Raw genomic sequence first — 25,370 nt, forward strand, 5'->3', positions numbered from 1 at the left:
TAAAATTCAATAATACATAATCTTTTGTTTCAGTTTGAGACATGAAAAATATTATCTCGAATTAACAATGGTATTTACTGTATTATAAATTTTTTGGTTACGATTTTCATTAACAAGTGTTCAAAATTAAATATTAAGTTGCAAATATTCTGGTTCAAAATTATTTTATAACGGAATATCCAGGAGATTATGAAATGAACCAATTAATATACAAGACGTCAGGAGCACTGTTCTGAGCAATAAATTTGGAAATTCAAAGATATTACTGGCCATTTATTCATTAATTTATCAACACTAAGTACCTTCAGAATTTTCATTACCGATCCAATTAGACTGGCGGAAATATTTCCACTGAATTATGTATTTTGACCTACGTCAGTGTTAAAATAACTTAGGGCTAAAAAAAGTTTTGTTTGCATGAACTTCAAAAACATAATAATTCTGCATTTAAAAAAGTAAAAAAGGACGTTATTTTCGAATCTCCAATATATAGGTTTATTATTAGTCTGCCTAGTTGATCCGATAGAGTAAAAACATACTCTTAATCCCAAAATTCCCACGGGATCAAAGCCTCGATGCGTAGTTTGTATAATTATATGATGAAGTAGCCATGTCAAAGGCCTTCTGACCTAATTATAGGGGGTCTTTAGCGTGAACTGGGTTCAACTGAGTAATAAAATTGGCTCGATAAACAAGTCAAGGCTGTTTAGTTATGATATACTAATATTGTTTATTTGTTCCTATATATATTATATGTATATGCTTTAACTTACACACATACTTCTATGACGCAATAGATAAAACTGGAAAAAAATATTAAGTATGAACTTTTCTTCAGGATGTCTTCATTCGTAGTCCGACTTCTCTTTATTATATTGCTCTCAAGAGCGGTCGTTCCGAAATATTAGTAGTTTAAGTAAATTTTGACAAACACTATATAATTTTAAAGTTGTCCCTTTTTTCGCACAAATTATTTTGATTGTTCTTTGGAATACCGGTTTTGGCGTGAAATATTGTGGTGTAATTATTGTTTTTTGACATACGAGTAAATGTGGCATAATTAACTATTAGGTTAGTTACGATTGAAATAGTTATACATAAACCGTTATGCGTAACGTTATGCTATAATACAGTATACTCTATTACATTATGGCTTAAATTTTTATGCTAATAGATAGAAACCCAATTTATAAATGACAAAAAAGTGAATTTAAAATGTATGTTAAAAAAGTTTGCTGTCACGATACCCCAACTAAACCGCTGGATTGATTGATTAAATTTAAAATAAATAATAATTTCGATAAAATTACGGACAAAAGCAAAAATAATATAATATTTTCCTTAAACGTAAAATATTTGAAAGTTTTTCACAAATTGTAAGTTTTTCAAAATTGGTGCCTTCGAAATAAGAAGATAATTTTGTACCGTCTTGTACACAAGCTTCAATTTCATTTTTACTGTTATTACTACTACCTAATGTGAGACTAGACGCGGCCCCAGGACTTTGCCAAATAGACAAGTTTAAATAATCCCTGCAATTCCCTTTGTTCATTTTACGAATTTGGGTGTTTAATGAATGATAACATTTCTTCGTCTTCATGTATTTCTTTATATAATTCCAACGAATTGAGATATTTCACAAAATTATTTTTAGTTACTTATTGTACAAATTATCATAATAAATTATTTTAATTAATAAAAATACAATTTTAAATGTAAGAAAATAAAAGTAAAATAATTTTATAAACCAGGATTTTACACTATAACTCACATAGAGAGACAGCTTTTTGATGCATTTTTCACTTAAATTAATTTCCTAATTTGTATGGAATCTGAGGTGTAGCGTGCTGGCACTTTGCCAGTGAGTCAGATAAGTCTCGTATTTAGAATTCAGAAGGTATAATATATAGTTAGTAATAGTTGATAATTACGAAACAATTCTAGAAGTCAGAAGAAAAATCGATTATGTGCTAGCTAGAGAGCTATGAGATGATTGAGATTTTTAACTCGCGTTTAATTCATATTTTCATTATTGCTCGATTGATTACTAATTGCTGGTTTTCTTATGAGTAATAATTTTAAAGAATATATTTCTAATTAAAGGTTTTTTTTTTAATGAATGTAGAGAAACGACGTATATATTTTAAACCATGTATTGTGTAGAAATAATTCTCAAAAATTTTAATTAATGGATAAACTCTTCATATATACGTATACGAGCATACTTGGGTTCTTAAAATATTTTCATAAATTAGTGGCTATCAGTCAGAATTTTAAAACACCTAACAGTGCACTTCTCGGAAGCAGCCCTCGTTATTTAAAATATTTGGGTGATATTAATTATGTTAGGTTTGAGCTTTTACTAGCAGAGAAAAAAAAACTCTTTTAATATCGAAATATATTTATAGCCAACTAAATTCAATATAAAACAGGTTTCATCCAATAACCATACAATCGGTTAAAAGAGAAAGGGTAAAAATAAATTTAAACTTTCTATATATTTGTTGTTCAGCTATAAGCCTTCCTAAATAGCAAGAACTAAATAAATATATAAAAATTTGGAACAATCTAGAGCCAAAAGAATATTTCTTACGGAAATGAAAAAACTTCTTTGCATATGTAGTAGTAGATAGGTATATCTTTTCTATGTCTATGGCTTGCAGTTTCGTAACTCAAACAAAGTTTATGCCTAGCACATACACGGTACAGTCAGCAACGGCAAATTTAAGAGCAGTTTTTCACTTGCACGGCTCATAACTGCAGAACGGCCGCTGGCTTTAGGCTGTTTTCATAAATATTTCCGGGCGAAACAGCACACATTCCCAGCAGTTTTGTATTATTGGCTTTTTTTGTCTAACCTGGCTTTAGATGAGTAGAATTTAAGTTATATATATAATGATATAGAAAAAATGCTAGTCATAGTTATTCGTCGAAACTTCAAGATGATAATTTGTTTTCATTTTTCAAGAGAAAACTACAAAATATTGATGACTAACAATGTATTTTCAAGTTAGTGAAGTTTCTCACTTTTCGATAGTGTATTAAAAGTTCTCGTCAATTTTTATTTTAAGACTCTTCGTAACTGTAGGCCGCGTACGTGCTTCATTCGAAGTGAAAAATGGTAACATCTGTTCGTGCACAATTTATTGCAATGTGCATGGTCAAAGAAATTCATTGTTTTTATGGTAAAAAAGATAGATAAAGGATATAAGTGAAAATAAACAATAAAGAACTCGTGCTGTACAAAGTTAACTCAAACAAAGTTTTAAATTAATCGCTTGGTAAAATTTAATTTATAATAGTTTTCTGTGTCTGTTCCTTGAGTGTCTGGAACGCTGTCATTTATAAGTCACTTTCTGGGAAGGTAGGTATTTGTTGAAATTATAAATCCAAATGACAAAAAAGGATCTTTGTATTGACTAAATTGGAATATGTATCTAATCATTAGTTCTTTGAATTCACCTAAATCACCTCGTTCATTTCTTGGTCGTTCGTTCGTTACCATTAAGTAGTTGTTTTGTGTGTTTTCTAAGTTTTGTAGTAAACAAATAAACAAATTTTCTTTCTATGTTACTCAATCAAGTACAATTTTACACATTTAGATTAAATTAGATAAAAATAATATTTATTTAAACACATTTTAAATTATTTTCACGAAATTCAAACAGAAGCAAAGCTCCTGGGCAGACTGCGTGAACAATAAATACCTGATACACAAATTTTCCCCATTAAATACGTAAATTTCAAAATGGTTTCGATATTGTCGCGTGCAAATTATCACCAAGCACAGACACTCTCTCGGCCAGTGCACATGACGTTAATTGAATTCGAAGCTCTCGACACGTAACGTGTTTACCTACAACAACAATTTGTCGGCCACACTGGTTACCTTTTATGAAGTTATTCCGATACCACACAGGCATCCACTGTCAATGTTGCTATATTTCATTCTGTCTTTTATTTTAACAAAGTCCTCTAAGACGTCTGTCTGTTCGAAATTAACTCAAACTCTGCTTCACGGACTTTCATGCTGTTTTCACCATAAGATAGTATGATTCCTGAGAAAGGTTTAAGTGTATATTTTTTTTATATTTTTACCGTAGTAGGTATATAGCAGATGTTACAGTACATAATGATATACATAATTTAGAATATTTTTGGTAAACTGGATATTACTACACCACAACATTGCATAACAAGTGCAGGTTATTGAATGTAATCAGTGAAATGCGGTTTAACTTTGAGTCGTTATTACATTTTAGTTTGTTAGTTCTAAACTTCCTGAACACTCGTCATTAGCAATGAAATTGAAACTATGAAATAAAATCTCATTTAATAAACTAAGGTTGGAAATTGTAGACAATAATACCTATTTACACTTTATATAGAAAAAAAGCTTTGAAGTGTTAGTAATATATTTTGAACTATTGTACCTGTTTAAGTTACCGTACTGCCAAATTAGTAATTTTATTTTCTGAGAAAACATACAGTAATTAAAAATGACAACAATCAGTGAATAGCCGATAAATTCAGTTAAATCCAATCTAAGAAGCTACATAGAGACTTAATTCTAGGATACCTATAGTGCGAATCTTCCAATGAAAGTTTTCCAAAGAACTGAATTGTTTGCACCGATATCTCTTTGAATAAAATAACTAAGAAAATATTCCATTTGCATTCCCTCAAGATAAGTACCAGAAATATGATAAAACATCGCAGTTTTTTGTCAAAATTGTAAAAAGTTTTGAAAAATAATAAAAACTTATTTAAAGCGATATGCAAATGAATTAAACTTTTAATAGCCACAACTCCTGCGGCGTCGTAATCTTCGGATTATATCAAAGTTATCTTACTTTTATTTTATAACAAAAAGAAAGTTATTATTTTTTTAAAACAAAACCAAGACTCTTTATACCTAATGTCTCTCATTCGTAGGATGCCTTCTGCTATTTTAACGATTACTATTCATATATTTTTGTTTTGCTTTTCACGTTTCTGTTGTATTTGTATGCCATCTCAGATACATTACTGACTCAAATACGTCTACGTTTTAATATTGACAAAATTGTCTCATCAAAGAGATTGCGTCGCGAGCGGTCGTTGGCAAAAACCTTAGAATCAAAGCGTTAACACGACATTGCGAATAAACAGTATTTATGTCGCGGAATATGGAGAAATATGTATTGATTCTTATAAAACCCTGTTGAGAAGCGAGGTTTAAAGCAGCTATGAATATATTTTTCCCCAGATCATTATACATTTTACTGAAAAATCATGTTAGGATCTCACGGCTCAATCACCTAAAGACTAACGACCTAACTGTTCCAATTATTATTTAACTAGATGTTGCCCAGGGCTTCGCTCCCGAGGAATTTTTTAGATAAAATATAGCCTATAGCAATCTTAGATAATGTACTTTTCTAATGGTGAAAGAATTTTTGAAATCGGTTCGGTAGTATCGGAGATTACCCGCCTCAAATTTACAAACTAACAAACTCACAAATGCTTACCTCTTTATAATAATAGTACAGATTACATATCAATGTTATTTCATTTTATGAAATACAGCTGAACTACTGTTTATGATAATAAAAGTCAATGGCATTTCTAATCATATTGCACATTGTATGAACGTTGAATGATCATGATTTAATATTAGGTATATGAACATTATTCATTCCAAAATCAGTTTTGTGTAATCGTTCATAAATATTTTCAGTAAAGGGAGCATCATATTACTTAGGTCGTTAGTTCGAGACTCGTAGTATTAAAAGAAAATTCAATATACGCTAGAGAATTTTAGTGCTCTTTCAGTGCTCAAAAGCTGGCTGAATATATTAAACGTAGGTACCATCTTTTAATCAAATAATATCCACATTTTGACCTCCGTGAAGGAATTTGTGGATACGTGAAAACCTGTGTAGTGGACTGGTGAATTGAATATAATATTCTCATGCCACACATTGAGTTTCGTAACTCTTCACTTGACTCTGTCTACCCCGTAAGGGCATACGTGACTCTGTATATGTAGTAGTAGCAATCAGTTATTTATTCTCGAATGGTTTAGTCAATCAAGTGACGTCATTATGTTTATTACAATAATTTCTACCACACAGGTCTTATTTAATCTTTACTAGTTAGTACTTAGTTGTAACTAATACTATATTATTTTTCAAAGAATGAAGTTAGAAATTTCGTGGCTGAAAGATAAATATTTCTTAGTAGAATAATTGCAATTGTGAACCGGTGACACAATGCATATCTACATTTTTACTTCTTTTCATTCATTCATTGCTCAGTTCACCATTTCCAAGCTCAGGCCAACTATTTCGTCATACGATATTTGATACTACAAACGATTACATACATTCGCAAATAGTTGCCATCTAAGACGGGGATAAATGGCCAAAGTTTCCGTGAGATATTGGTTGTTAAGTTTAATTTGAGAACATAGCCGCATTGCACAGCAACCCACTTCAAAAAAGAGTGTTCTCATGAAAGTTAACTAAACATAAATTAAAGTGCGAATTGGCAAATTGTTATTGTTTAAGTTCACGGTAAATTTGACTGGTGCAACTCACTCCAAGTATTGGAATATTAGAACAAAAACATTTCTGCATGAAAACGATTAAATTGAATATACCGATGCCGTAAATATGAACGGAAAATGGTACCATGTGTACGTACAGTGCATAATGTGCATTTAGCCAATTAATAACTTGTGGGATTTGACACATGTGGGTGGGAATATTACATTAGCACAAATACATGCAGTATCGTTTTGATTGGCATTCAGTAATTAATGTTTTAGCACTGCTAATTTAATAGCTAAAACAGCTAAAATGTATATAGCTAAAACTTTTATTTGTGTATTACTATTTAGAAAGCCTTACAGATAAATGAGAGTACGAAACAGAGAGCCAATGAAAAGTATCCACGGGTAAAATAAAAGTAAGAAAGAGAGAAATCCAATAAGCAAGTAGACATCAAATAGGTCAATACAAACTTGTTCACAAGTGATGATATCGTTTATTGAAAGAAAAGAAAGCGCTTTTAGCTTTGACATTAGTACTTTATCACTAAACGGCACTAAAAAAAATAAGTAGCATACATAAGGGACTATGAGTACATTTCTTCGACTATGTGTGCGATAAATTTATCGACGGAGGAGCTTTGTAATTATGTATTACCTACTTACTACTTCAGGTGTGTTGAACTAGTCAATTTTGACGTTAACTTTAACCTGCGCAGAAAAGTACGCCATTTTATCTAAACGACGATGGTGCGCATGTAAAAGTTAACGCGAAAATTGACTGTTGCAACTCACTCTTAAAAACATGTTTTAATCATAATCATTAACCGTTTTTATATCCCCAATTGGGGACACTGGACAATTTTTATAGATGTATATAAACAGTTCTCATATCAAATTACATTTTGTTTAAGTAAATAGAAATAACCGACCATAACCGTTAAAAATAACGAAAATTAAAATTTCTCTAATAAAAACAACTAAAATAATTGGTTTTATATTTGAAGTGTTTGATCTAAATAAGCAATATCCTGCTTATTTCATAGCTTCCGGGGTCGATGGTGCTCTTGAAAATTATATCACGGAATTTATAGGGCAGAGGTAAAGGTATCCTGACCGGAGATTCATTATTAACGAGAACAGTTTTACTATCACTGAATCCCAAAACATTTTACCCGGGTAACACTTAGCTTAGGGTTGTGCCTAGTTTTATTCGGTTTGACTTAGCGATGTTTAATTAGTTATTAGTTTCGCTTTGTATACAATTTTTATAAATTTTACATTTATTTCAATGGAATTGAATACCAATGTTATGTATTTTTTGGCTATTTTCATTAATATTAATGTTATTATAAAAACATTTTTCAACAATATTTTAAAAAAGGTATTTGCTCGTAATAGGAAATATATTTATAACAAAAAAATATTTACAAATTACATTATATAGTGGTAGTTTGTTTTCATCCAAATGAAATCGAATATCATTTGAATTCAAATTATTCAAATGATATTCGATTGGAATACTTCAATGTTAACTGAACTTATTCAATCAATAAATCAATTTATTTGTCAAACATAGTTACAATAATACAGATTATTTAGTAAACACATTATTAGGAATATAATTTATCATTACTTTCTAATCCTAATATATAATAATAGACCCGTACGCTGTGTTGAAAATGCAATCTCATAGTTTTCCTCATGGATGAGTATCATTATACAATGATAACGTGGAATGAAACACGACACAGACGAGAGCTCTAACCTCTGATCTAACGTATCGCTAAGATTCGATTTTTTAAAGTTAATTTTAAAATAAATATAAAAACTATACCATTGCATTTAAAATAGTACGTTGTAAACTGATTTTCATTAAATTTTTCCACCCGCCTGGTTGTTCGCTTTCAGTTACATAATTTCACATTCTATATTTAGACAAGGAATATAATTGTTTCCAAGCAGGTGACATATAAAATAACTTACAATATACAATAACAATTAACGTGATAACCCTATCAAGACATTTGAAAACAAGATCTCAACTTCCTTTTTAATAATGAATGTATGTCCTGTTCTTTCCGGTGAGTGGGAAACTATTATGGTAATGACACTGTTGGGAATAGATTTCTTTAATTCCCTTTCTACTTTCATCCCCTAGGTCAGCATTCCATTTCATCTGATTAAATAATGATACTGATTGGTGTTACTTAACATTTGTTACTAACAGAAAGTGGGACCCTTGTTATTTTTGAAACTAATAAATTGAAAAGAGAAAAAGTTAAGTAAAATATAGTTCATTCATACTGAGTGTTACAGCTAACACTGGTGTCGATTTTTATTCAAGTCGCCTAAAGGCACGACTTTTATGACTACCTAACGCCATTAGTGGCAAGTAGTCGCAAACACACTCATGAACTAAACTGTCCGCAAATGTGCACAGGTTTTTTTGCAAGTTTCCTCACGATGTTTTCCTTTACTGGAAGCAAGTGGTAGTCCATGAAAACTACGAGATAAGAGTTAGATTGGTGGTATACAAACACATGTAGCACGAGTAGGATTCGAACTTGGGACCTGTCGGTCATAGGCGGTCTGGATCGTACTGGGTCACCACCGCTTCAAATATATTTGAATGCATCTTAGCATAAAAAATCCTTCTTTTGGATATGTTGTTTAGTAATAGTTCCAGCCTATGAATAATTTGCAATGTGATCATTATTTTAGAAAAGAAAAATCATTAAATCAAGACAATACCAATAGTAATTCTTGGATGTTTTAATGACAGAGCGAATTTTCCTGGTGTGTGAGAACACCAAAGAGGAAATTAAATACGAAAGGGATGCGAAAAGGAATCAACGCAGTGTTTCCCAAAAAAGCGCCTTAAGACGATTTCTTTTTAGGTATTTATGTCACATTTGACAAATCAAAGATCTTTAGGTCGCGAAATTTGGATGGGATTCGAGAAAAGATTTTACGTGTATAGTCAACAGCACAATAACCTATATAAAATCATCACAAATTCGCCGCTATGCCATTACCATGGAATAAAAAGCCATGCAGGATAATTTAACAAGCGATTGAATCACTTTCCTGATTAAATTTAATATAAACCGTCATTACATTTTGGGTGATTTTTGGATTAATAGGAATTGTGTTACAATCATATGATTTCATTTTTGTATTACTATAAATTGATATGAATACGTTTTTGTTAGCGTAATTAGAAATTAATTTACAGTTCATTTGGGACAAGGCACCGAACATTTTAAGAAGAAATTAATCTGGAAGTGTGACCGATATTCACATTTAACAATTCTTTTTGCCTACGTACCCACGTACTACAAACTCGGTGAATAAAACTAAATTCTTACAGTGGCAAACAATCTCTCTCAATTCTCCATGTTACCAGCCACCACTGTGGCTTCTAACGCTCCAACAAAAGGATATTTGTGGCGACTTTTAAAAATTGTTTGCTCCAGATTTTGCCTCTTTGTTCGGGTCACTGTCCTTCGGGATCGCCGCCATATAGCAGTGGCGATCTGTTTATAAAGAAAATGCCTTTTAAACATATTTTACTGGTCCCATTTTGTTTGCTGCTTTATTGTACCTGTTCGACAAAAGAAATACGTTGGTTTAGGTCTTAAAAAAGGGTCAAAGGTTTATAATTTTAGAAAAAATGATTCAGAAATAGGCGAAGTATCGAGTACATTTTACAGTTCATGAATATTGAGTACATTTTTTTAAAGATACATTATATACGTTTATTTTGAACTCCTACGTTAAAACTAATAAACCTATCTAATTAAAATAAACGTCCTTAATTTCTTGTGGTCTTAAAGAATATTATTCTTAATAAAACTTTTATGACTTTAGTAAAATGTGAAACAGAAAGCTAAAATTCTTTGAACTCAACTACTCTATCTAGCATAAGTTATAGACAAGCATCCCAAGCACAGATTGCATAAAACTATAATAGTTTCCGAAATAATACAAGAATGTAAGAAGAGCTTACAATGTTCAAAAATATCGCAGTATTCAAATAAGCTGAGACGTCACTTATTTCCATTTAATCTTCGGCGACAGCACAAAGACGAGACTTAATAGCAATTTATTCCAGGAATAACCATTGTGAGAATAATATAAATTTTATTTCATTTTTTATTACAGCATTGTACAGATAATGTAAAAAAATTGAATTAAAGCTTCTTTTTCTTCTTTTGTTTTCTTTGGTTGCCAGGAACTGACATATTTGAAACTCGCGATTCATATGTCTTAGTTATTCATGCCTTAACGAAGAATTATTACTACATTATTTACTAGTTAATTGACGTCTTTGTTGAAAAGGCTACTTTGTGGAATCTAATGATCTAAATACTAAATTGAATAAATAATTTAAAGAAGCATTTACACATAGCAGTACTTTATATCTTGAAATTTTATCACAGCTAATTTACGAGTAAAAAAAAATACAAAGATAATACGAACGACAACCAGTTAATCCAAAACGTCCCAGTAATAAATCTTGGGAACTATCCTGAATTTTTATATAACGGCGAATGTTTGACATTTAAGAGCTGTATTTATCACCGCCGTAAATATCACGCAGTATCAAATATAGTGACTAATTAGTCGTGATCGTGGGACGTGGGTGGAAATGTAAATTAGCTGGGCTTCTATGCCAGTATAGATGATAAACTCTTTATTGCACCATTCACAAAGGAGTTATAATGTACGACAAGATATTCATATATTCATCAGTATGTTATTTAGCAATATAAAATGCTAATGTAGGGTTATAGAAAAGCCATAGCGACTCGAATAAAATATGACACCAGTGTTGCTGTTGTCAAAATTGTATTCAAGTCGCCTGAAGGTATTTGACATGGTTATTACGACTATCGTATCGACGACGTAAACGTGGCAAGCAGTCGTACTATATGAGTCGGATTGGTATACAAACTCATGTGGTACGAGTAGGATTCAAAACTGATATCTCGGTCGTTCACAAGCGGGTGGTCTCAACCACTTGACCACCAGACCGCTGGAACTAAGAAATCCGCGCAGTAGATTTCGCGTGACAGAGTAACAAACATACACACATATGTATTTGTGGATGTTTCCACAAACTTTCGCATTTATAATATTAGTAGGATATTACTACCCAGTATAATTTTTAGTATTCGATTTTAAAATACTATACTAACTGTTCGGCAGTCTAACGGGTCATTTGCTCGCAAAAACCGACGAATACTTAGGTATACTAACTACAGTGCCAGATTTGGAAGTCTAGAGGCCCTGGGACAATGAAGAAGCGGGATCCCGTATATTTTCTGAGAAAATAAAGTATTAATATAGAATTGTGCAGCTGTTATTCTAAAATCCTGGTATAGTTATTATCTTTGAAAATACTATGTAACTATTTAATTGAAATAAAATTGTGCTACTTTGACTGTATTTAGATTTTCATTACAGGATTTGATGATAAAAAGCAGAAAAATAACAGAATTAAAAATGTGCAAAAAGATAATTCTTAGGTAATATCTACATTTGTTTCTTTTTCTACAGTGGTCGTCTTGTGGCCCAAGGCAGTAGATCGGCCTGCCTTCTCATAGATATGGCCCTGCCTAACTACTTACTATTCTTATGCAAAGCTAGTACTGAAACAGTTTAATGTTAATATCCTAGAAGAGACTCGGATTCGCGAAGACTATATTATTACAAATAACTTATTCCTTCCAATTTTAAATTCAAATACTTCGGAGCGTTGAATGCAGCCGCAGACACCAAAAACTAACACTTTCAATGGAATATTCTTTGCCTTAAAAACCAAACTGAGTTCTGTGTTGTCGTAAGTGGTTACTTTGTATATCAATTTAAGTCAACTGTTCTGATTATCTTCACAATAATGTAAGTAAGGTAGCTCAGATTTTGGCAAGATTTTTTTATTATTTGGTGTGATCCGAAATTCAAAAGACCCAAAAAGAAGTGAAGCTCCTGGACACGGTTCTGAGAAACAGAAAGAAACAAAAAATATTGTAAAATATTTATTTTTCTTGATGCTTAAAAATTGGCACAAACGTAGTTGCAACCGCTAAAAGTGAAGCTAAAATAGAAAATATTTTCATTATATATATAACAAGATTTCGATCGAAGATCAGCAGTGCTTGCATTATTTTATTGCGATTTGGAGGGTGAAGAGGAGAGGATTAAGGAGAAATGTTTTTTCCACAATATAAACAAGATAATAACAGATTTGATTGCACATAACAAACTATACTAAAATTCCCTCGGCCTTAAAGTTGGCAACACGCGTGTAACACCCCACTGGTATTGTAGGCGTCCATAGGCAGCGGTGACCACCTCCCATTAGGTGGGCTACTTTGTATAGAAAAAAACAATGCTTAGCCAAACAACAAACAGCATATAAGTATTGTTCATATTAAATGACAATAAATAATTTTAAAATATCAATAATATTCAAAAGATTTAAGAATTACTTTGTCTTTGCAACAATTCTCGCACCGATTCTACAATTATCCTTTATAATGGGCCAATCAGTGGAGTAATCGACAAAAATACATTGAGCAATCTAACAAATTTATCTTAATGGAAACCTTCAATAGGATAAATCGCAAACAATACACGCGATTTGATTGAAAGATAACAACTGGAATCGTTTCCAATTATTCGATTAGAGCCTTTTTTTGTACGCTATTTTTTGGGCTTTTGGAGGGAATCGACGTTGAAAAATGAGACAATTCCTGTTCTGTAGCTTCCACGTTTATAACGTGTTGTCATGTTGTGTTCTTTTTTATTTTTCTGAAGATGGACATTATTCGTGGGCATCAAAGTGGCTACACAAATAAATAAATATATAAATATTGCCTTCAAATAGCACGCGGAAAATAGCAAATAAATTTTAACATGTGTGAAAACATCTCGATTTTCATTATTTTTCACTACATAATAATTTTTGTGGATTCAATTGTATATAAGTTCAATTGATTAAGATTCAATTGTTATATATTGTTTATGAAACATCAATAAAACGAAAATGGCTAATTTTTGGATATCGGCATGTATGTTCGTACATACAAAAATAATATCGAAGGTCGTACCTTCGATATTATTTTTTATTTATATATATTTACTTTTAGTTATAATGAAAGGCTTTGTAATTAATTAAAACTTAATTAACTCGTAATTTTCACCTCATTTCCCCGCTCGTATTGAAATATGTATATTCGTAGATATTATATTTTCGAATGCATGACTATTTATTGGCAATTAAAATGCAATGCTTATTAGCTACGTAAGAACTACCTACTGATGCAAATAATGTTCATTAATATCTTTTCCCGCGGCTTCGGTCACCTTATTATTCTAAATATCTCGGGGTTTAAGCAACTTATCACGATAAAACCCATATCAAGTTAAACTATCCGCTATACTACTTTGAAAACCAAATTCAATTCCATTCAGTAGTTTTAGCGTGACGCGCGAACAAACATTTTAAAAAATGGTTTTCCTTCTATTACATAGTCCATTTAAGAACCCCCCTAATTATTGTTCTTTAATATCTCCTACCTATGTACAGACAGCCCACTTACAGTTTTATTCTATGTATAGATTTCCCGTGTTGAAACAGGCGGGTTGATGAATATGATTGTCTCCAATTTCGGTATTACTGAATTGTGACTTAATTTTTGTAAGTAATTATTATGTTAACTCTAGATACCTCTCTACGGTCTCGACTTTGCCCGTGTTTTCACGTAATAAAAGTCTACTTTACTTCTGAATGTCGAGTGTATCATCAAAAATAGGTTTTGTTCTTTTTGAGTTTATTTGATAAACAATAATATAAATTTTTAGTCTTTATAAAATTATTACAGAATACAGATAGATTAGTCAGAATAAATTAATCTGCTAACTTTCTGTCGAAAATTGCAAGAAAATCTATTCAGTAGATATTTTGACCGACGATTAACAAAGAACAGACAAACATACAGGCACTTTAATAATAGTAGTTGTGATTTAATCTTCTTTGAACCTTGTGCGGCCTCGTACAATCATAAAATATCTTGTGTTCATTCCACCTGTCTTTTATGCGGTCGTTAACGGCGGCGTAACGCTTTAAGTTTGCGCACAAATCAAAGTTTTGTTATTATATAATGCGTATTTGGCGATTGATGCACAGATTAGTAAATATTAGGCTAGATACAGAAAGTTACAATTAAGTGTGGGTTACACCAGTCAACTTTAAAGTTAACTTTGACCTACACAGAGGGGTTAGTGCAGGTTAGAGCATTTCACTTCTCACCATCGAATCGATTCGAAGTGAAATGTAGCGAACCAATGACATTGCCGACGCAACGACAACCACACGGTTATCGTTGCGTCACAATGGCGTAATGTGATTGGTACGCTGTGTCTCGTTTCAAATCGATTCGATGGTGAGAAGTGAAATGCTAACCCGCACTTCGCCCACAGAAATCGTAAAGTACCTACGCCACTTTGTCTAAGCGTCAGCGGTGCGCAGGTCAAATACAAAATCAAACTGATGACTGATCAATATGGCTGGTGCAACTCACACTAAACATTCCTTAAACCAGCTATTTTTTTAGCTTTAACCTAAATAGGGACATACAGTTGATCCGGCCGCCGGCCCTAAATCAAGGATATCGAAATCTTTGATTTAAGACCGGTGTTTACCTACTACATAATGACATATGAATCGGTGTTTTTGTTTGGAATGTAACACTGTGTTTAAGATTTTCTAATTTTTTATTTTCAGTAAGTTGGAGAAAATTGATTTTGTTTTATTTTATGTAAGAAATATATAATATCCTTACACATAAAAATAAAAATATTATAATTTAAATATTAATATATACATCAGTAAGGTTTCCACCATTTACTCAAATGTTTGAGCAGGTAGATGAACACGTTGCAAACATGATACCTATTACATTATAGAATATAAAAAAGTGACTGTGACATACGGACGGACGGACAGACAGACATGACTAATCTATAAGAGATTTTTCCATTTGGCTACGGAACTCTAAAAAAGGGTTCCTCGTTTACTTCGGAACCCTAAAAAAGTGACAAAAATGTTATAGTGATGAAACGAACTTTGATTTCCCGATAATCAGACCCTTTATGGGGAACAGTGGTTGATCGTACCTAAAGGGTAAAACTACTACCTTCTGACTAGAAGTAGTCTATAGATATGTATTTATGTCGTCCCAATAAGTAATGTTCCAAATGGCGAGGCATGTTAGGGTCATTACGTGAAATCCCTTTAGACAGCTTGAAATATTTCACACTAGTGTTGGCGCACCCGAAAGTGACATTAAGCCTATTGACTTAATAGAAGCGTTAGAATTGTCGATCGAAGCGTAATATTATATGTTGCTACTTGGTCTAAAGCAATAATCCTAATTAATATTAGGATTATTGCTTCAGTTTGTTCGTTTGTTATCTCTTCACGCTCTATCTACTAAACCAATCTTCTTGAAATTTTGCAGTATGGAGAAGGACATAGGGTACCTTTCATCCCGGAAAATTAACGCGGGCGAAGCCGCGAGCACGCTAGTAAAGAATAAGTATTTATTAAGCATTTTAACAGTCGGTACCAGATCGCACTGCCTGTTTGGAGAACGGACGGACCGACTCCGGGTTAGTACTGGGAGATGAAAAGAAAATCGAGTTATGCTGTGGCTGCAAGTATAACTGCAAAAAAGAAGATCGCACTGGGGATCGTATCTACGCAAAAATACCAGTGTGCATCAAGTGCTTGTTTCATATATTTTGTCGCGAGTTTCCGACCTGTGATCTTACCTTGTTAGTTATAACACAGTAACTACCAGCCGTTATTTTTTCTAAAATCTACAATCTTCTACAAGAAACAGTCTGATAATATTTTTCTGAACTGATAACAGACACATAGGTATCATTTGATTAACCATAATAGGCAATATTCAGTATGTTATTAAAAATAATGTATGCACATTTATTTCAAGTAATTGTTACAAGCTTAAGTCAAGCCCAAGCTGAAACAATTGTGAGGGTCACAAATGTGATATCTCTCAACTACGGCCCAGCTCGACACAATTGTAAGCGTCAGAATTGTGATTTTGCATGAATATGGCTCTGGTTACACAATTATACGCCCCCGGAAAAACCAAAATGGCGGCGTGAAAATTCGGTAATGTGTGCTCGAAAATGGATAGCTTAAGTCATTTTACATATAAAAAAGTTTGAACAGTCTTCTTACATCTTACTTTAGTATTTTATGCTTAGGTCTGTAAGAGTTATAGGCCCATGTAATAATTTTATTACCTACTTAAAAAAATCGAAACAAAAATGCCTTTGTAGAAAATAGATTTCTGCCCTATGGATGGGTACAATTTCCAATAAGGTGTTAACCAGGTGGGTGACATGCAATTTCCGCATTTTGTCTGCATCCGTACAATGCCGCGGCAGTCTTTTGTACAAGTGGTCGGATACGAACTAGTTTACATGACCTTTTGTGGAATCTCCAGTTTGGTAGATTACGCATCTATAGGTAATATGAATTTGCGGCCTCAAGATTGGACGACAATATTTCTTGTAAAATATTGTAAACTTACTTAAAATTTCTGTAATAAGAAATAAAATCTGGAACTAATCGTTTGATAAACATAATATACGCCGATAAAGAAAATATAATCACAAGTAGAAAATCTACTTAAAATATGTGATTATTATATTTTCTGTTTATTAAAGAATACAATGAATACAGACGAGCTTATATTAATTGGAAAACCAATAGTTGTGGAATTTCGTATACTATATTTTCAAATACATACATATATTTGTTATTGCAATATTATTATTTTGTCAAAAATGAAGAGGAGTTGTATGTATCTGTCAGACATGACCGCAAAACAAACCCATTTTGAACATTTATCATGTCTGATGTCGCTAGGACATGATATATGAGCCGGATTTTAACTGACTGTTGTCTTTAAATGACAATTCAATTACAGCTTGTTTGATACCGAATAAGCTAATACACAAATACAATATTAATATTTCAGTCTCATGAAGAGTTGTTTGCACTAGTAAATTTTGACGTTAACTTTAAACTGCGCGCTGAAGCTGTAAGAATATTTTTTCACGACGTGTAATTTTTTACTTTCTAGTTACAAACTTTGTGTCCTAAGTGAGCGACAAAAGTGAGTTCAGCGTCAGTGTAAGAATACATACATAATATAATACTATCACACCTGTTTCCTACAGGGGTACTCTAATCATAATTGAAAAAAAAAATCAATGGATCACCAATGCTTGTGTATTAGCAAGATAATTGGTTAATTTTTTTTTCTCCCTTGAATGTCATTGATCTTCAATATAGATGAAAACGTTTTCAAGCCATTTAATAACTTATTACAAAGTAAAACATTTCAGGGTTGGAAAGAAATGATTGGCGTTCCGGAACCAGAATGTTTCCTCGAACAAGTATTCACAATATAAAAGCCTTTTACTGTTATTTCCTATTCTTTTGTACAAAAAACCTTCCGGCAGTTGTTTTTGGTATTTCGATTTGCGCGAGCGTATACAGCGATGTTTTGGAAATAACATTTTTTTTATTATAAATGCAACCCCAAAAAATATACGTAAAGTTTATAAAATCCTGGCACGTAACCTTGTTGATATTTGTCTATGGTATTGTGTATGATGTGTTTACTATTTGTGTTTGTGTCCTTCCTTGACAAAACCCATTGTGAATTAGTTTTGTCCATTACTTTATTTTTTTTATCAATATTGCTGAAGTACCTATAGAAAATAGTTTTTCTATAGGTAGTAGTATCTTGAAGACCAATTTTTTCCCACAGACATATATTTATAAATATTATTTTCTCATATCTTCTTAAACGAAACCACGCAACTGTAAACGAAATGATAAAACTTATGAACAAAATAAATGAAAAAGAACCATAAAAATGGTTTTGAAAACTAAATGAAAAGATTATGAATGAAAAATATGAAATAATTTTATGCCGTGGGTGCTTAATTTTATAATGCAGCTTGGAATGCTACCATAAATCAGGGTGGAATGCCCGAAGTTGTATATACTTATAAATATAAGGAAGATACAAATTATATTAGCTTCGATATATCACATATATTAATGTGATTTAATACGTAGCTTCGTGTTGAAACTTATGTCTGGCTTCGCACGGGTATAATAGCATATTATGTACAGTCTGCCACAGAGAAATCTGACACCCCCGCGATTTGAACACCATCTCTTAGGGCACATTCACTCTGGTTCACTCACATTTCTCTGTGGCAGACTGTACATATAACCTTCCTCTTGATATCTATTAAATTACTACTACTCTAGGTATCTATTAAAAAAAGACTGTTTATATTATGTAGTGATGATACTTTTAAGAATTAATTAAATTAAATTATGAACTTAAAAAAAAAACCTATTCTTTCCCTAATTAGCATGAAGAATCCTCGCAATGTAGGTTTATCGTTGTTCATTTGAGCTCTGGTGACCACATGAAATTTATGGAAACCTCTGGACGCTGCACAACTTCGGGCATTCCACCCTGATTTATGGTAGCATTCCAAGCTGCATTATAAAATTAAGCACCCACGACATAAAATTATTTCATATTTTTCATTCATAATCTTTTCATTTAGTTTTCAAAACCATTTTTATGGTTCTTTTTCATTTATTTTGTTCATAAGTTTTATCATTTCGTTTACAGTTGCGTGGTTTCGTTTAAGAAGATATGAGAAAATAATATTTATAAATTTATGTCTGTGGGAAACAATTGGTCTTCAAGATACGATAAACAAGTTAATTTCGTGAACATGCTATTGAATTTTTAAATATGAAAAGTTGTGATATTAAAAAATTTGAAGAAACTTTGAGAATTATATAATTATTTTCTTAGAACGCTCGAATTATTATGAATAGAAAAATAGGTATATACGTTTGAAATACATAGAATTACAATACAACAAAATTACATCGTCAATGATCATTAATTGTGATTGATGTCGAAAGATTCTTGAGTTGTGTCCAAGCTTTAAGCTAGTCAATTAAATGTTAATGTAATATTTTTATTATTAAGGGTGGACACCAGTCAACTTTGCCGTTAATTTTAACCTGAGCAGAACAACGCCAAATACGCCATTCTTATCTAATCGACGGCGGCGGCGTCAAAATTGACTGGTGCGCTCTCACTCTTAAATAATACGATAAGTTAAAACTGTGAATAGTGAAATCGCACGTTCAAACGATCAAGAACGAATTTCTCCAAAACGTGATGTAGACAGTGCACGGAATTAGCCGGGGATTGTTCGAAATATTTCAACTGTAACGTCTTGGCTCTGTTCCAGACCTAATAACGACAATCGAACCTTCAGCTGTACGAGATTTATGGCCCTACAGATTGCCTTAATAAATGAGTGTTAATATAAGTAATTAAGTACTTACGCAATCTGTTCATTCATCATGATTCTTGATATAGCTGATCGAACGACTTTATTGACATATCAAAGAATCTGGAATAAGATTTTTGGCATGTTCCATTATTTATTTGTCCTTAACACCTTCAAGGTAAGGTCAGTTAAGTCTGAATCTAACCAAGGAGAAATTTGTTAACTTTGACTCTCTTTTACCTTTTATTTTGATTTCGCATTCATTATTATACAGTTCATGATACTTAAGTCGCAAAATTACATGATTTTGTATTAGGTATTAAAACCGTTTATGAATGCAGTGTAGTTTGCCTAAAACTTTAGTACTAGTAGAAAACAGAACTTTGCAGTCTTGTTTTTGGTGTATAATTAAGGATAATTCAACATAGATTGTATCAAAAAATAGAACAGACAATATAGGTTTAGGGTGCAAGTAACTGGCAGTCGCCCAAAGGAAGTAAAAAAACAAACTCTAGTGGTAACCCTCGGGAAAGGAAAAAGAAAAACATACGAACTGGCAACATTGTAGGAAGTGCAGCTAATAAATACACTCGTGACTTGTGATTTATCTGCGAATCTTGTTACTCTCTTGAATAGGATTCATAGTAGTTTTAAAAGAAGTTGTGTTGGTTGGATTCTGAATGGACGGTCATATGTTTCAGACGAAGCCAAATAATATGTGTCTCCTGAGTATATATATACATATTTGATACCTAAGGCGAATTATTTAATGGGTCAAACAAAATGTGAAAAAAATAAATTCAGTTTCAAATATGATTTTGAATGATAGCCATAATTCATGAGGAGGGCCATGGGTTGTCCAGAATCCTGGATTTCCCAAGGAGGCAAAGCCATGAGGCATAGCTAGTTTAGATTGTATAGTATGTTATTATTTAATTCAATTCAACTTTCGGGATTAAGATGACTAAATAACTGTGAAAAAACTGCATCAAAGTCCGTTTAGTGCGTCTGCTTCTAAGAAAGCTTAGAAGCAGGCAAAAGCGGAGAGTTATTTTAGTTTATATTATTCTATTCTGATCTTTTCAGCAAATTTTATAATTAGACATTATTGTTAACCAGTCGAGTGCGTGGAATGTGGAATAGACTTCATCCATATGGCTGTTAAACAATGTAACTAACGATGCCGACGCGAATGCGTGAACATAGCGTAGTTTGTATACGAGAGCTTTTATTCACCGCAATGAAGAATCAGCAATGTATGCCGAATAGCCGGGATAACGTGTAGGCGGCATAAGACTATCCTACATCCCACGCACGTTGCTCTCTTTAGGAAACCATATACCTACATAATATAAGTAATGAATGGATTTCCTTACAACTATGTAAGTTGAGTATAATGTAGTACAAACTTACGGGTGTAAATCCTTTGGATGGAGATAAATTTTCATTCGACCTTTGCTTTGTCTATAGTTTCAAGTACGATATGAAATTTTAGCCGATATCGGAAATTCTTATAAGATTAGAGAAACACAGGATCCAAACAACTGCACCTTTCTGTAATATCTGTGTCATACAATGGTATTTAATTATTTACAAATTTATCTATAAAAATAATAAAACATTATTAAAGCGAAATAAATTAAACTTAAACCAAAAGTTCACAAATTAAATATTTACCAATATTTCAGTCCCAGCAATTCGTCGCCTTGAGGTAATGTGCCCAGAAGGCTGACAGCATTACCATGTTGTAGGGCAATACTCATCCTCTGAACGAGATATATCCAGCCCTCTGGTCACCAGTCACCTCTATCATTTTACAATGGCTATTAATTTGTATTGGCAATCTAAATTCTACAAATTTATTTATCAATACATGTAATAAAATTGAAGAAAGGCCAAATTTTTTTAAATTCTTCATGTTATATATATTTACTGATATAGATGACGAAAATATAGTTTTGGAAATTTTTGCCTGTCTGTCTGTCTGAATGCGCATCAATCGAAATCTACTGGCCCGATTTGCTTGAAATTTGGTATGTTTGGTATGTATTTGTTGGTACCTCATATACCGGGTTAATATCTTAGATACATTTCATCTTGGTAAATGGTCAGGTTCCCGTAGGATAATTGCAAAACTAATTATGAATCATAAATTTCTCAGAATCCCGGGTTAACATCTTACAGACATTTCATCCCGAAAAATGAGGAGGGTCCTGTAGAAAAATTAGATACATTTCATCCCGGTAAATGTTCAGGTTTCCGTAGGATAATTGAAAAACTAATTATGAATCAAAAATTCCTCGGAATCCCGGGTTAATACCTTATAGGCATTTCATCCCGGAAAATAAGAGGGTCCTGTAGGAAAATTAAAATAACAATCCACGGAAACGATTTACATTAAAATTTTGTAGAAAGGTGTAAACAGAATATAAACAAATTGTTTTTATCGATTAAAGTCTGATATAGATATAATGGGCGCAGTATGTATCAATATATCAGTATAAAACTCCGTTATTGACTGACAGACAACATACACCCGTAAAACTGCTGGGCGGGATGCTGAAATTTGGCATGTGTAGGTGAGCACCCATTCGGAGTAGAATTTCCAAAAAGGATTTTTGGAAATTGTACTCCGTAGTAGAATTTGGAAATTGAAAGGGGTGAAAAACTGTAAATATGAAAGTTCTACACCGTTGAAGTTAGTGACTTGAAAATTTGGATTTTGGTTGTTTACAACATAGTAATGAATACGTGTTTCAGATTTTTCTGAAAATTAACCGTCAACTCCTTCATAAGGGCACCCCCCTTATGAAGGTAGGTAGGGAAAAGAAAAAAAGATTGTATGGGAGTTAATACAATTTTCAAGATAAAAAGCTGAAAATTGGCACACTTACTTTTTGTAGTAAATAACATAATAGTAAATACAAAAAATGTTTAATTTACGTTTGTGGTTAATAAAAAGCCGGGACGTAAAACGTCATGGAAAATGGGACGGCACGCGTTGCAGAAAGCGGGAGTGGGAGTAGGAGCGGGAAATGGGAAGTAGACACGTAGTGGGAAACAGGACGAGACACATTGCGAAAAACATGATGGCACAATATGTAGGAAACGGTACGGGATATCTACTTAACATAGCTGGAAGCGGGATTGGACAAGTTTGCGGGAAGAGACACGCAGCGGGAAACAGAAAATTGAACTAAAGATGAGAACTAAAGATGCGAATTTGAATCATATATGTTACAGTCTTACAGAGTACACGATAAAAAAATTAGGGAGATGTTGCTATGAAATTCACGCCGGCGAAGCCGCGGGCAAAAGCTAGTATTTTAATATTTATGTAATACTAAGTTAAGCAATACGTCTCTAAATCTCATTAAAAGTTGTATCCTCATTATAATTTGCAACTAGAAAATAGCGCCATCAAGTTGTGCCATGCCCCTCATATTAATTTATTTACAAGTATGCAATTCCCCTTGGCAACATCTCCGGTGACGAACTTTGATACAAACCCTTATGCCTTAGGGAATAAAGTTTACACATAAGTTTTGTATCTTTCATACATGAACCTTCGTTGCATTGATAGGGCGTGACTTTACTCTTCCATATATAAAATTAATTCATATTCGTCATTTTCTAATTTCTTATCGTAATAATGCTTAAGTCACAAATGTATTTGGAGTGAGCATCGAAATGTTAATTCCTCGCGAATATCTTAGAGCCATGCAACATTGCAAAAATATAAAATGTAATATCCTACTAATATTATAAATGCGAAAGTTTGTGACGATGTATGTGTGTGTGTGTACATTTGTAACTCTTTCACGATGTGTGTTACTCGTGTGACGGATAGTAATGAAATTTGGTACACGGGTAGAATGTAACTTAGATTAACATATATGGTACTTTTTATCTCAAAATTCCCATGGAAGCGAAGCCCGTTAGCCAGTTATAATATAAAATTATATCGAGACAATAGACAATATCGAGAGATAAAAGTTATGTTTATTAAAAGTACATACAAATTTTAGAAAAACCTTATGGATGACATTACCCTTACTTCAAACTACTCCTGAAACCAGCTATAGACAAAAGTTAGTACGTAATAAAACCAAACGGTCTACATCCGCAGAACTCTATCTTAAGGCCACAGATGTGGATTTGAAAGCAGTTACAACTGGTTTAAACTAATTAAAACTACAATTGCATACTCAATGAAAGCCGAGCATACGGTAAATATACTAAACTTACCGTATAATCCTTGACATTATAAATTACTAGCTGCGCCCCGCGGCTTCGCTCCTGTGGGAATTTCGGATTAAAGAGTATATGTTATTCCAGTTTATATTCTACCCGTGTAGAAAATGTAATAACAATCCGTCCAGTAGATTTTACGTGGAAGAATAACAAACATACACACATACATCCTCCTCAACTTTCGCATTTATAATACTAGCGGCGCCCCGGGGCTTTGTCCCATGAAAATTTCGAGATAAAAATTACCCTATATGTTATATTCCAGGTTATATTATACCCGTGTACCAAATTGTATAACAATCTGTCCAGTAGATATTGCGTGAAAGATTAATAAACACACATACATCCTCACAAACTTTCGCGTTTATAATATTAGTAGGATTAGTAGGGTTCGGAATTTGTAAGCTGTAATTTACAATTACACTAATTGGGGACTACAATAATAACTTTTTGACACAGTTTCAAATGTTTTTGGAGTTCCGTACAAAAAAAAAAGGAACCCTTATAGGATCACTCTCTCCGTTTGTCACAGCCAATTTGCTCCGAATTTACTGGACCAAATTAGGCGTCATTTAGTAAGATTGGTGCAGTTCTATGATTACTATGAAATTAAAATGTTTTGCAAACCTTCTTGTGTTTTATATCAAATGAAAGGGCTCATTATAAGGATCTCAAATTTAGTTTTTGTTATTATTATAAAATAAACAGTTTCAACATTAATAGTTTTTATGAAAAACATAAAAATACAAGAAAATGAATTAATTTGAAATAAGTAGCACCCTTGTATACTCATTTTTACAATGTATTTTTTAAAATTACTGAGCCTAAAATTTTACGAAAACACACACACACCAATAAAATTCTATAAATTGTACGGAACCATCTTATAGATCGTTAGTAAAATAATTATTTTTCTCTCACACCAAAAATACAATTTTTTTTGTTAAACTTGTGTGTATGATGTATAGGTATTTAAGGTATACAATTAAATACTATTTCTTCTGTTGAGGAAAAAATATAGTTGGATATAGAGTGGGTCCTGATACTACATAAAATATAATGCAATTTATAAATTGATATCTCGCAATAATAAAAGATACCTCTATTTGAGGTTGACACAGTTTTTTCAGAAAAG

At 32.4% G+C, this 25,370-nt stretch overlaps 1 protein-coding gene across 6 annotated transcripts in view; it reads left to right on the plus strand.

Moving 5' to 3' along the window:
* Positions 1 to 25,370, plus strand: part of LOC128671840 (alkaline phosphatase-like) — a 104,990-nt gene that overhangs the window by 18,683 nt on the left and 60,937 nt on the right. The window lies entirely within an intron of this gene.

The sequence above is a fragment of the Plodia interpunctella genome, chromosome 8 (assembly GCF_027563975.2).
Source record: "Plodia interpunctella isolate USDA-ARS_2022_Savannah chromosome 8, ilPloInte3.2, whole genome shotgun sequence".
Classification (NCBI taxonomy): Eukaryota; Metazoa; Arthropoda; class Insecta; order Lepidoptera; family Pyralidae; genus Plodia; species Plodia interpunctella.